The following is a 14,576-nucleotide window of genomic DNA, read 5'->3' on the forward strand; positions in this document are numbered from 1 at the left end:
CTAAGACATTTTCTGACACATGACTCCTATTCTCATAACTCTGACGTATGCAAGAAATGATGATTAGGAATCTAAAAGTTAATGTGGAATGAAGTAAATATCCAAAATGCACTAAATTAAGAGAAGAGGGGAGCTCTTCCCTAGATTGATACTGCTACTTAATATAGTTTTAAATTAACAAGCTGGTATTTATGCAATTTATGACTGCAGTTGACCCCTTTTATTGATTTTTTTCCACAAGGTTTTGAAAAAAATTGAAAAAAGCTCTTCTACAGCTTGTGAAGTTACAGAGGAAAGATGTCTTTATTATTAGAGGCAAGCTGACAGGGTGATGTTCGTATCACTCAGCTATTTCAATACAGTACCAGTTAATTTCTCTTAAAACATCCTTTCTCATCTTCTTGCTTCCACAATACTCCTACCCTTACAGAAACAGAAATGAGAACAGTGTATGGAATGCAGACAGAGCTCTTTCTGCCCTAGCAGCACTGACAGACCTCAAAGGAGTAAAAAATCAGTAGTAACAATCAGGTCTCACCTGAGAGGAGATGTTACCACTTTTACTAATCAAAAGCCTGAGGTATTTGCTAATACAGTAAAGAAAACAAATCTATGTTCTTAAATAAATATCTTAGCTGAACTCAAGTTCCAGAACGCATTTCATCATTATACTTCAATACAATCTAAAACTGCAAGCATTAATGGGTACATAATAAACTGAACAGAGTTCAGTACAGTACAGAAAGACCTGAGCAAGTGCAGCAAGTTCAGCAGAGGGCCACCAAAGTGGATGGGGGCTGGAGCCCTTCCCCTGTGAGGAGGTGCTGAGGGAACAGGGCTTTTTCTGATGGAAGCAGCAGCTTCAGGGAGAGTTTGAGCAACTTCTGAAAATAGGACAAAATCTTTTAACTCACCTCTGCCTCCCAGATTACCATGGGGGTTTTGGCTTTTGCACATGGTTCTTTGTAAATTTACTGGCGTCCGTAAAACTAGAGAGCATCTTTGAGCTCCACAAAGTACAGAAAGCACAGCAATCAGCTCTGGAATATACAGCTTTTCTTTCACTGGGACGACAAGCTCTATAGCACACCATGAAGTATTGCATCACACCAGCTAATTATTATAACCATTTGCTGTTTTTAGTCTGCTTGAAAGCACAGTTTTAAACAAGGCAAAGGAAAAAAATAAAGTTAGAAAACTGCCATCAAGTCTAGATTCATTTCAAAACGTAACATATAGAACTTTAAAAGTTACCTCTGAAGTTTAAACAAGAACAAGAAAACCAGCAAATAAATTCTCTTCTGTATCACACACAGATATATTCCTTAGCATGTTGTCTACTTTTTTGGAGTTCTCTTTTATAGTTCAATTAAAAATTCAAAAGAAATCCTTACTCTCCCTTTTTATTACCCTCTTGTAGAACAACAGTAAACTTGGGAGTTATAAATTTCCAGTGTAAAGATGTGGCCATCTACAACACTATTTAGCTTTTAGTTATGACTGTCAATGTACACAGCTCTTAATATGCCAGCAAATTCTCAAAAATGTCAAACCAGTGACATTTAATTGCAAAACAATTAGCTTTACAATTTAGATCTGTTAAGTGTTATACAGCTGTAATACACAATATGTACCTGGACGGGTAGGCACAGGCACATACTGAATACAAAAGGAGGGAGAGACTACAGGCACACACCCACACATTTTGTTATCCTGACAGGATATAATCAAGAATGAATGAGCAGGCCCCATTCATGTTGATTAGCTATTCTCTGGTTTACATTTTATTGACACATACAAGTCATTCTTCCTCAATAACTAAACTACACCTCTCAGAGCTTTTGAATTCAGTGTAGAAAAGAAAAAAAGGGAAAAATATATTCTAAAGAACTATCAGGCATATTCTTTAATCAATGTCTTTGCTTAAAAATAGTACTATAAAATCATTATTAACATAAGTGTTGATGATCTACATTCCATTAGTTCATAAAACTTGATAAACGATCAATAGTTCAACTGTCATTAGCATTTTCTGGACTGCTTTATGATACAGATAGATTGAGTAGGCTGAATTTTAATTCCAGTGGTGTAATAATACCCCTGGTAAACGTGATTTGGCTTTCAAATCACTGCAGCAATGCAGTTGAAAAATTAAAACATATTTTACTATGAAAGAGCATAAACAAATCATTTCCACTTCACACTAGTAGCATTAATTTCATTTTTTATGCAGGTACTCTTTCCTCATCTTTAAATACTACACTGATTATTTGCTTGCTGGAAATCAGGAATGAGCAGTAAGCTAGGTCAGAAATTACTGTCTATGTTTGAACTCACATAATTGACAGTCTAAGGAACGCACACATGCTAATGATAAACCTATTTTTATATCTTTCTTATCATGGGAGCTATAAGCATCTTTCGTTCCTATGGTTCTGAAAATTACCAGCATTAAATACTCCCCTGAGAAAGTGTCACACACTTGCCAGTGCACAAACATGCTACTCTTGTCCATTTTTTTGGAGGGCGAGGGGTTAGAATAACTTAGGAGAAAACAAACCTAGGTGGGTAATGGGAGGTTGATTTACATAAGAAATTACTAAGTCTTGTCAGCTAACGTAAGCTTTAACTCAAACAAAAAAACAATTTTTATTATTATGATCAGTATAACAGCAGTACTTAAGGACTCCACTCTGCTGATCACAGCACACAGAGCGGAGAGAGTCCCAGTCCCCCCAGATTTAAGCTATCTACCAAAAGCAGAAGGGTGGAAGGAAGGAGTTATTGTCCTTTTTTGTCACGGAGAATGGAGGCATGGAACATCTGTGGAACATGAAGCACGGAACACTTACATGGCATGTAATATATCTCTGAAATTTTAATACCATTCTAAGCCATTAAAAAGTACTATTTTTGGACATTTCAGTGAGTAACTTCACATGATCTGGACAAATGGATTTACAATCTGGGTTTTAATCCAGATGGTGTAATTTAATCCAGCCACTATTTCCTACTGGTTGTAGCTAGATCTTTAATTAAAAAATCTAAATAATAACCAAACCAATAAACCAAAAAACACACATTGTTTTTCTTTCTTGGATTTTAGTCAAGACATTGCAAAGAAAATATCCCTTCAAAAATACCACTGGCGCTGGTTAAGCTGGTGGTGACAGTAGGCCAATGTAACTAAAAACAATAATGTGGGACAACTGTTTATAAAGCCAGTGCCCATAAAAAGCCTCTTCTCTATTTCGTCATTTAATTAAGAACTGAATCTCACAAGAAAAGAGTTCTACTGTGCAGAAAAACTTTGATTAGGAGATCAGAAGCATATGCTCTTTTTCTTTTCAGCTCTACCATCTGTATTATGAAATTTTTCATAAATTCAGCATAGAAATTGAGCAATTCATTGCAGGCACTTAAAACCAATTATTAATAATAATCTAAAATGCCTGAATACTGGGCATGCATGAAAGTTTTCAACAGCAATGGAAATCAGGATACAAAAGTAAAAATCTAGAATTTCAGCCTATACTTTTCATCCTCTCTCTTTCTCCTCCCTGTCTCATCTCAGCTTCTTGCCCCAAAGTTTGTGCTCACTGTTTCCTTTTTTTGTCATAAGTTATCACTGACATTGAAACTGAAGAAGCAGTTATAAAGTACACTGCCAGGAAAGTAAGTTGCAAGGAAAGTATTGATGATATCACTGAAATAACAGTTCCTTCACCTGTGCTTTGTATTTTAATCATTAGCATTCACATGCAAGTTTTCCCTCATATTCACATGGTCTGAATACAAGCATTTTCACCCTGAAAGCTATGTTCTGGCTTGCACTGTATATTTGGTTTTCCTGGTTCCAGCACTCTGCCTTCTCACTAGCTGGTTGCTACCCTTTCTTTTGACAGACATAATAAGCTCAACTCTGACAGAAAACAAGCTTTAGCTTTCCTCTCTGTATTCATTTATTTTTCCTAGTTGATCTCAATCCATACAAAAATCAAACAAAAATGCCAACCCCTATTAACAGCAACAACAAGAAAAACATTAAAACAATCTGAACAGATTTCCCTTAGCAAATTCACATTCTTCTCAGAACATGTGTGTATGCCTCCTCAGCTCCCTATAGGATAAGGTGGCAATCAAATTACTTATATTCTCTTTTCTTCCTACTGGCCCACAGCTTTATTAGTAAAGAGGACAGTGCTGTCAGTGGTATAATTTTGCTGCAGTATCTTTCTGTAGTTAAAATGAAAGCAGCATGTGTGCCTGGAAGACCTCCTAAAGAGCCTGTACCTGTGCACAAAACAAGAGAGTCCTGTAGACCTAGGCGGTGCGTAGAACAGAATCTGTCCTCAAACACAGGGTGTTAAGATGGCACCGACACAACCGTGAGAAGCAAGCTTGGGAGAGAGTGGAGAGACTCTTCAGAAAGTTTGGGGAACCTGCCATAGCAGCTTAAAACTCTCCCATCTCTTTATCAAGGATCATGGTGAATAAAGCATCCAGAAGCACAAGGGTTGGTCCTTGAGAACTTGGACTGCAAGGTTCAAATACTGTGCGGAAATACGAGAGTATGCTTCAAAAGCATGGGGTTTGAAAACATGGAGATCCAACGTCTCTCAGGACCATGACAGAGAGGGCTGCCAGGTGAACCTTTCCTGAGTTGAAAGAGTCCTGATTCCTTCAGCTCCAGGAGCCAATATAGATGACTGAGACTGATGAGACTTTCCATCTTCTGTTCTTTGACAGCAGACCAGAAAAAAGACTGGTCATCACCTAAGTTGCGCAAATTAAGTGAATAAAAAGATTGTCTCCCATATGGTTAGGATGGGAAAAACATGGGAAGTGATTCACATCTCTGTTAGTACTAATTGTCAACAACAGCGTCACATCACTGTAAAATCAGTTATACAGCAGATACTCAGGCTCAGCAACTTCTAATCCTTTTAGCACAAGGATTAAAGACAACAGACACGTTAACAAAATACTCAGCTGGTGTGCACCCAAATACCTCATTTCACTTTTTTTGACTGATGCCAATTTACTTGAGCTAAACGGCAGTTTCTGTGTTTGACTGGAGGTGAAATGCTGTTCTACATCAGATACAGTAACGAACGTTTTAGTTCCTACTAGATGAGCACCTCTTCTCTAGCTTCTGTTACTGGTTGCTTATAAAACTCATCAAATCAATCCTGTGTTGAGTAGATATTTTGCAAGCTTGAAACTTGCTCTCTGGTCAAAAAAGTTTTACCTTTCTTTTAAAAAAATAAATCCCAAAACAAATAAAAATTTTGAGATTTAATGATGAAAGAGCTCACAGTACAAAGTGGTGAAAAAATATTCTACTACCTCGGCAGATTCTCACATTATGTGATAATGTAAGTGCAGCTCACTTAAGGCATGGCTTAAGCTTTGTTGACTTGCATGGCCCAGTGCTCCTGTACATAGGTCTGGAATGGTCTACTGCATAGGAATGTTAAATTTTTCAAAGAGCTGTTATCTTCTTTGCTGACTGTAAGTTGATGTAAATAAAACAAACTATTTTTGATAAGAAACTGGAAATACTACTTCCCCCAATAGGTCCCAGCATCATACGAGCAGTATCTTGTGGACTTCCTTCTTCACCGAAGTTCAGCTGTTTAGGCCAATTCCTTTTAGCTCGGGCAATCTTTCAGGTGCCTGCTTCATTTTAAAACTTTCTTGTGAAAGTCTGTGAAAGGGCAGTTTCCTTCCCAAAGTTTTATAAAAGTATTGATTGATACTCTTTAGTCAGCACATAGAATAGCAGCTGGCTTCAGGAGGTTATTTCTCAAAGCATGTTTACAGAAAAGAGTAAAAAAATCTGTGGCTTTCTACAGCGTAGATCATACAGTTTTACTGTGAATCACTCAGAAAGCACTAAAAATCAATCATTCTTTCATAAGAGAGAAGTGTCACATCAGTGCTACAAAACTGCTCTCACCATGATATTCTTCCTGGCAAAACAGAGATTTCAACAAACCTCTGGACTGCATGTTTTCCCACTCCCTATCACAGCCTAGCTTTCATCTCCTTTGGTTATCATTTTGCTAGTATAGCTGTATATACATTAACCTCTTCTAGCAAATCTTCCATCAGCAATCGCAGTACTGTCTGCAGCTGCTAGAACTTTCAAAATCCTGAAAATCTGGACCATAAATTCAAAGAAGCTGTTGTTAACATTTGGTTTAAAAAACAAAACAAAACAAAAAAACCCACTGTGGTGTACACTCTAATGTATCATCTCAACCAGTAATTCTCCTTCCTGGCAACTCTTTATTTTAAGAGTGCTAAAACGGAACACGTATTAGTTGCAAGTAATTTGTTTTCTTTTTCTTTATGAAATTACCGAACTGGAATGGCTACTGTTAAGAACTACTACTAATTAAAATGTACGTTGTATACTCTTAGAACATAAACACATTAAAATAATGGAATAGTAAATAATGCCTGGTTGCAAATCCTTTATTCGCAGTGCAGCTAATCACACTGCAGAGCTGGGATATGATGGATCTGCACTTTCCCCTGATATGAGAAAAGAAGACTAAGAGATAAGGTAGCTGAGTCCTATGGGTTCTTGCTGACATTGAAGAAGCCTGGAAACTGGGACTATTTTGGCCAGACTGAGGGCAATGGAATTGGCTTTGAAGAATCCCATCTTATCTCATGCAACACTAAAATTTGAGACAGAGGTGAGAAGACTCATAAGTTACCTTGGCCCTAAGATAAGAGGAGCTCGGACTGTAAGCCTGACCTAAATCCTCCCAGGCATTAAAAGACCTGGTACTTTTTCTTTCCATCTGAGGCAGAGATCAATTTCTTCATGACTCCTACCTTGAGAAGATGTCCTCGAGGATGGGTCTCTGATTTATTGTTACAATTCCGAGGGTCATATTTCCTTAGACTTTTGTTTTATGTTATTCTGTGGGCCTAGGTGCTGAAATGACTGGCAGATGGAGCCACAAAAAATTTCCTTGTGGGAGGAAGAATTTCATGCCTGCTGATCTAAAATATTTCATAAGAATGTAAGAATATGACTGCACAGGAACAAAGGTCTGTTTAGCCTAATTTACTTTCTCATAGGACCAGATGCTTAAGGCGAAAAAATAATCTTAGTTCTGGCATTTGTTGCCTTTGCAACCTTAATCCATTTCCTTGTGCATGAATTGTAATCATCTTTTGTTACATGATCACAACAGTTTTTCCCAAAGAACTCCAGACTCAGTTACTGCTCCGAGTGGATGCTGCTCAATTAAGCACCAGTAGGTACTATTTTGCTTAATCCTTATTGTTCTTTATAAGGCATTTAATATGTTGGAATATTTATTGCTTGCCAGTCAAACCTTAGTTTAAAGACCGGATGATTAATGCTGGATGAATCTGTCCATGTTTCTCATCACTGTTATTTGAGCTCTTCAAAAAAAGTAATGGATTAATCTGCAATGTACCCCTATGAGATGATGCTGAATTATTATCCTCAACTTACATAAGAATTATAATAAGAGAGAAAATCATCTTAGCATTGTAAGGTAAGTGATTTCATTTGCCCAGAACTTCTGAAAATCAGATCTCAAGTTGGGTGAACAAAACTGAAGTACACACCATTAATAATCACTCCTATTTTCTAGTCCGAGTGACTTAATTAGCAGAATGCAGATGTCTGGTAACAGAGAAAAATGAAAAACAACTGAAGAGGGAAACATTCAACTCTCAGATCAACACCTGAGATCATCCACTTTCTTCTGTCTCCTCTTTGATTTACTACACAACTTAAAATTTCTACAACAAATAGGGCTCGGACTATATGAAATGCCTTCTAGTTAGCAACCCTGATGCATCCCTTCAAGTAGGTCTACTCTGTTCAACAAATAAGCACAAAATCCATGGAAAAAATATTATACAAATATGCTACATAATAATACATTTTCTTTCATACTCTCAGAAGAGGAAAATTAAAAATCTGTATTGAAGTCTACTCTGACAGACAGATATGAATGACTACTCTTCTGAACAATATGCAAGCTCATGATCCTATGCAATAGAAGTTAATGGAAGTATTTATATGGAATTCAACAGGAGCAGAACTAAACCCCAAATAGCTATTTACTAGAGACTGCCTGCTAAACTAAACTTTTATATCCAGCGTTCTTCTAAATTTGTTGTTTCTGTAGTTTATGCTGGTGAAATGGCCAAGAACATGGTTTTGAGCCCTAAAAATAAAAGTATTTAAAATTTCCCATGGAACTTTCCCTGGGGAGTTGTATTAATATATCACTGTTTTGTGAGACATGAAAAAAACTATTAAGGTAAAAAAAACCAAAAATCAAAAAAACAAACAGTCCTTCCGAATCTAGTGCATTTGTTTTTGGTTTAAATCTGTTGATTGGCTATGGACATCCAGATGGTTTTGTACTTAATTATCAGGATTAAAATAGGAAATCTCTGGATATGCATGGTTTTTCTTCCTTTTTTTTTCCTTGTTTTCTGCCAGGTACACTGAAAGACTATTTACTCTAAAACAGGAGTTTTGTCTCCCCAAATATGCAATTCTTAAGCACTGAATGGACATACCTGACATATTCTCCTGCAATGTTTTCACACTTTGAATTACTGTAGTAGAAAAGAATCTTATGACAAGTGAGTCTTTCTCCTCTGCTCTCTCATATACATTTTTTTATTCACTAGCAAATGTATAATTAAACTAAAACTGAAGAACTGACCCTTCAGCTGTCACTCTCTGCTTTGTCCGTTATTTCAGGAATGGATCAATGGCATTCAATATTTCAAAACGAGATGTAAATTTCCTGACAACCCTTTGATTTCGAAAGTATCTTCACATCTATTATCAGAGTAAGACTTAAACTCTCTAAGAGAATTTCTCTGACATCTAGCAAATAAATGTCTTTCAGCGATGGCAAAATGGCAGTTTCACACAACATTTCACCTGATAACAGATGTCCAGTCAGAATCTGAGTAATGATATCTGATTTATACTATTCAGCATTCAGATTTAGAAGTTTCTGAGTTTTCTTTGGTTTTGCAAATGAAGGCCTCTGCTCACTGAGGAAGAGCCCTTCATGTTCCAAAACCCCTCTGTTTCTATTCCCTATTCCAGTACTATTACATGAAAGCAAAAGACAATCAAGTGGCACTTGGTCTTCATTTGGAAATAATCAAGAATTAACTAATTGTGAAGAGTCTACTTATATTAAAAGGGGGGGGGTAATAAAAGCAATTTCAAACCATACACAGTTCGTCATCTACTACCATTATACCATTTTCATGTTCATTACTTTCCATGGAGATGATGATACTGAATCAAAGCAAAACTTACTTCACTTCGACTTAGCTTTCTGTCAAGCAAGTTCATGTTACAGACCCCTCTAATCAATGTAATAAGTTACAACATGCAAAACAGCTCATCACTTTGCATAAAATGGGCACTTCTTGACTGGCAAAATGATTTAGAAAATACGCTATTCAAAATACTCAAGCTACTGGATCATGTATTTTCATTAAAGAGAAATGCTTGGTTTAGAGGAAAAGTAGGCATTGACCTAAACAAAAAAAGTTCACACTTATTTAAAAGATATAAATATTTGTAGAAAATATTTTTAGTAGAATAATCTGAGCCCAGATACATAATTGCTACTCATGCTGAGTAGGACTTACTGTAGCAGTTAAAATAAAATATCCCACTAAAGTCAAGTAGTAAAGTCTTTTATAATTCCATAATTATTAAGAGTAAATACTATCCATTGGAATAATGATTGAAAAGCTTGCACTTTTTAAGTAAATTTTGCAGTAAGAGTGAATCCATACAATTTCACAAACTGAAATGGTAAGGCAGAGGTGTCTGAAGAATATTTTTTGGGGAAAAAAAAAACCTTATGTATTTATTAGCTTGTGCCTGGTTTTACCACAGTACAATGTTTCAGGTACAGGTTTTTTTCACCACACCTATAGATCTTGATCCAATAATCAAACAGCTCTGTGTCAGGCCAGCCTCAATGCCAAAAGATATCTGTAAGGATGCATATTGTATACAAGATTGTCTTACTCCCAGGAGTCTTATTCCAATGGCCTTACACAGACCATCTGCTGGAGAACTATATAAAGAGCAAGATATATGGCAAAGAAACTCTTGGTTATGCCAATATTCAAAGCTTGCATTTGACCTGCCAAAGCAGAAAAGATCAGGCCCCTTCTCACCTGTTTATGTAAGACTTTGCTGAATTGTCCCTTGTTACTAGCAGACAGGATCTGTGGATACAGGACAGAAAGACTTCACTTCTATCCTGAATGAAGGGCTCTAAAATAGCAACATGGAGACTGTTGCCATCGAGACAACACTCCCTGGCTGACATCACTTCCTGAGTGGTCTCCCCTTCCCCAGAGGGAGCGGTCCCTTTCCCAGAGGGAGCAATCCCTAATGATGCATTGGGCAGAAGAGGAATACAAAGGGTCATTTTGGATAAATGTTGCTATGTCTGTTTCCCTCATGTTGGAGTGCTCCTGGCAGACTGTGAAATGATGATTCTTGCTGGTGACACCAACAGAAAAGGACTCCCGGGTGGAGCCACCACAGTGACCAAAAGCAAGAAGCAACTTCCACGTAGCTGCGAACACTGTCAGCAGCTCCATTTTAACTGGAAGGTTGAAAGGAACTTGAACAGCTTTGTTTACTGATCCTAATATGCCATATAGGAGCAGGGGGAGAAGTGTGAGAGAACATCCTCCCCTGACTACTACGAGAGACAATTCCCCAGGCCAATATGAGAGCACAGAAACAACTTCTATTCTAGCATGTACCCACCCAACAAGAAGCATTATTGAGTTAAAACTTTACAACATTGTAATTAAATTTAAAATAATCTTTCCTGTATATTTTTTATTAAGTTTTATAACTTTAATAACTATAAAAAGGGCTTATTAAAATGAAGATAAGATATGCACAGTATGTATGCTAATGAAAACTAAAATAATGCTACATAATCTCTGTAAATAGAGAAGGACAGAATAGATAATGGGCTCAGTCTTCAGCAGAGCCAGAAAACCTTTCTGCAGAACAACAAAAAAGCTGGAGCTTTCTCATGTGCTGTCAGCCCACAGATCCCCTCCAAGTTCACAACAGTAGAACAAACCATTTTGAAAGGACATCTGAAATGTCTCACAGCGGAACCTGTCCTGAAAAATGCACCAACCTTTTCTCCTGAGACATGTAAGCCTTTGTACCCAAATCACTTGGTTATCTTAGCAACAATACTAGAATTATCTTAAGAAGAAGAGAAGGTTGATACACTTAGATTTACTAAAATTTTGTAAAATTAAGCTAAAGTTAAGGTGCATTTTGAAATCTCCTTCTATTAGCACTGATTTCAAACAAGCAAGTAAAGATTACTATGATCAATAAAAATTAATGATGAATAAAAATTAAGTCTCGCTACTGGATAGGAAAATGGGTGAGAGAAACAAAAGCTACCTCTTCAAGGACTGATTAGCATAGCTACACTGAGCTAATAAATGTGAAATTTTGTATGCACACCAAATAAAGACTATTATCAGAGACACGTGAAATACTCAGAATTCACTAGTACCTCAGCTGGAAGCTCAAGTATGAAGCAGAGATAAGTTTTGCTTATGCTTATGAACACAACATAGTGTTCTTTCAGTCTTGTACTTGACAGGTACACTTTGGGTTTAAGCTTCTGAATAACTCCAAGGTTAGTGTCTGTTTGGTCAATGGTAACAGCCCATCTACAGCCTGACAGCTTCCAGCTGCAACAATAATGCTTAGAGCAGAAGGCAGCTCAGGCTGCAGCTGAAGGCATTTCAGCCCCTCACCAGTTTCACTATTCAGATCAACTTCCTACCTAAATTGAAATATATCTAGGAGACAAAAGGACCTATTCTATTCTTCAGAGGCTGCAAATTAGAAAGTAGGAAAACTAAAGTTTTCTGGTAACATACACCATGTAAGACTACCATATTGATGGACTGGCCTCAATTTCAGAAGAGAAGCAATGAATGGCATCACCCCTGATGAGGAGAACAGCATCATTATCACTCTTATTTATCTAAGGGAAAAATATTGCTGACTTCGGATGGTTGGCTCAAAGCAAGTTCCTACTCCCTGAAAATACCAGATCCAAGTAAGGGGTAACCAATGATTGGGCAAAAAACAGTTAGGAACTTTAGGAAACTCAACGAGGGCAAATGCAAAGTCCTGCAGCTGGGAAGGAAGAACCTCCAGCAGCAATACAGGCTGGGGGCTGCCTGGCTGGTGAGCAGCCCTGCTGAAAGGGGCCCAGGCAGACAGCAGGCTGAGCATGAGCCACCAGTGTGCTTTGGCCACAAAGAAGGCCAGCAGCACCCTGGACTGCAGGAACAGGAGCAGAGCCAGCAGATCAAAGGAAGTGATTCTCCCCCTCTACTTGACACTTGTGAGTCCACGGACCTTTGATACTGTGTCCAGTTTTGGCCCCCTCAGTACAGAAAGACCTGAGCAAGTGGAGCAAGTTCAGCAGAGGGCCACCAGAATGGTTGGGGGCTGGAGCCCTTCCCCTGTGAGGAGGTGCTGAGGGAACAGGGCTTTTTCTGATGGAAGCAGCAGCTTCAGGGAGACCTAAGAGCAGCCCCCCAAAACCTACGAGGAGGTCATCAAGAGCACAGAGCCGGGCTCTGCACGGATGCGTGTGGTGGCAGGACGAGAGACAACGGGCATGAGTTGGAACGAGAGAGGTTCAGAGTGGGCGTAAGAAAACCCCTTTTCCCCATGAGGCCAGCCCAGCAGTGGAGCAGGGTGCCCGGACAGGTTGGGCAGTCTCATTCCATGGAGGTTTTCAAGATGTGACTGGATAAAGCCCTGAGCAACCTGCTGTGACGCCACAGCTGACCCTGCTTTGAGCAGGAGGTTGGAATGGAGCCCTCCTGATGTCCCCTTCAACCTGAATTATCCTATGATGCTATGTATGCACTTAGACTTTGTAGCATGCAGTTTCAGCATAAGTAGACTATATACTTACAGAGAAATCAGATGTAAAAACTAAAAAGCAAGCAAGCAAGAGACCCTATATCAAAAGTGTTTATTACACTATTCAGTTCAGTCAAAAGCATTCAGCTGCCCATTGCAGTCTGTCCCTGGTGCTGTCCCTAACACATGTTCACAGTGTTCAAACAGAACAGTTTGAAAAAAAGTTCCATCATGTATCACTCAGAAGCCCCTTATGTACAGGCCTGTCGCAAACTCTCCTGCAACTTGTGAAATAACTTATTAGTATAACTTAGAAAGTCTTACAGTCTCATTTACTAAAGATGGCTGGATCCATTACTCCAGTCGCGCATTAACCTCAGTGCTGAGGACATACTCAGATTTTCTACTGTTAGTGCTGCCGGTAGTACCATGGAAATCACAAGGATATTCACAGTGCTTACAGTTCAGCACATGCCAGTGTCTTCACAGGATGAACGGAAATTGTCTGGCCTTTGTCACAGGAAGGCATATGGTCATAGCTTTCTCTCTCATATCACTTTAAAAGGACTGGTCATATGTAACTTGAGATCAAGCAAGAAGCATATTAAAGAGAGGGTGAATGTCTCCTAGATAAGGAAGGACCCATACTCCAACCTCAGCTATGTAACTTCCTCTAGCGCTTTATTTCTACAGCAAGTCAGACTAACCTGATCGTGGTATTATTTTGGTGCTTAACACAGTATCTTCATGAAGGCAGAACAGCCTTCCTAGGCTATTGAACTGAGCCTTCAGTTAAGCCTTTCTAATGCATTTGTTGTCCTCACAGCATCTGCACTGTTCAGCCATCTCACTCTCCTGTTTCAGACACAGCACTACACACTACCAGTGGTAAGAACACTGCAGTTATGCTTTAGCTACTTATCCTTGGCTCCAGTGAGTGCACTTTCCCCAAAATATTTAACAATATTGAAGCTTTTAACAGTCTCTTTTACTAAAAGCTCCATGACTCAGTTACACAGTAACAAAACCACACTAATTTCTGTCAATGAAAACCAGAAATTGCAGCTATTCTGATTCATTTAAACACTCAAGGAGTGTGCATGTCTGATCCACATCAACGTTAATGACAAGTTATTCCACTTCTGTGGATAATAGCTAATTGCTTTTGATGGAATAAAGTCTGTGCTGATTATTCTGTATCTTGGCAACTTAAAAAAATACAACTTTATTTGATATCTAATCCACCAATGCATGAAATATAAGCAATGTTTTATATATATATCATCATCTCTAAGAGGAATGGTGCTTTAAAATGTTAGACTAATATATTTTTCACAGTTCACAGTTCAATAAACTATTCTATGTAAATGTGATAATCCCTGTGATTTATATATCAAAACCTGTTCTAGTGGTATAAAAAAAGTAAAATACACCATGAAGGCCAGACTGCTTCTATGATTTGCCTGGAACGGCACTGTTTTGACAAAAACTTTATAGTTGACTTTTAAAACGCAAATTTTTGGAGGGCTGAAGTACTAAAGGACAGTACACAGCATGTTATATAACAATAAAGGAAAAGCAACAT

This window comes from Dromaius novaehollandiae, chromosome 6 (genome assembly GCF_036370855.1).
Source record: "Dromaius novaehollandiae isolate bDroNov1 chromosome 6, bDroNov1.hap1, whole genome shotgun sequence".
NCBI classification, from domain to species: domain Eukaryota; kingdom Metazoa; phylum Chordata; class Aves; order Casuariiformes; family Dromaiidae; genus Dromaius; species Dromaius novaehollandiae.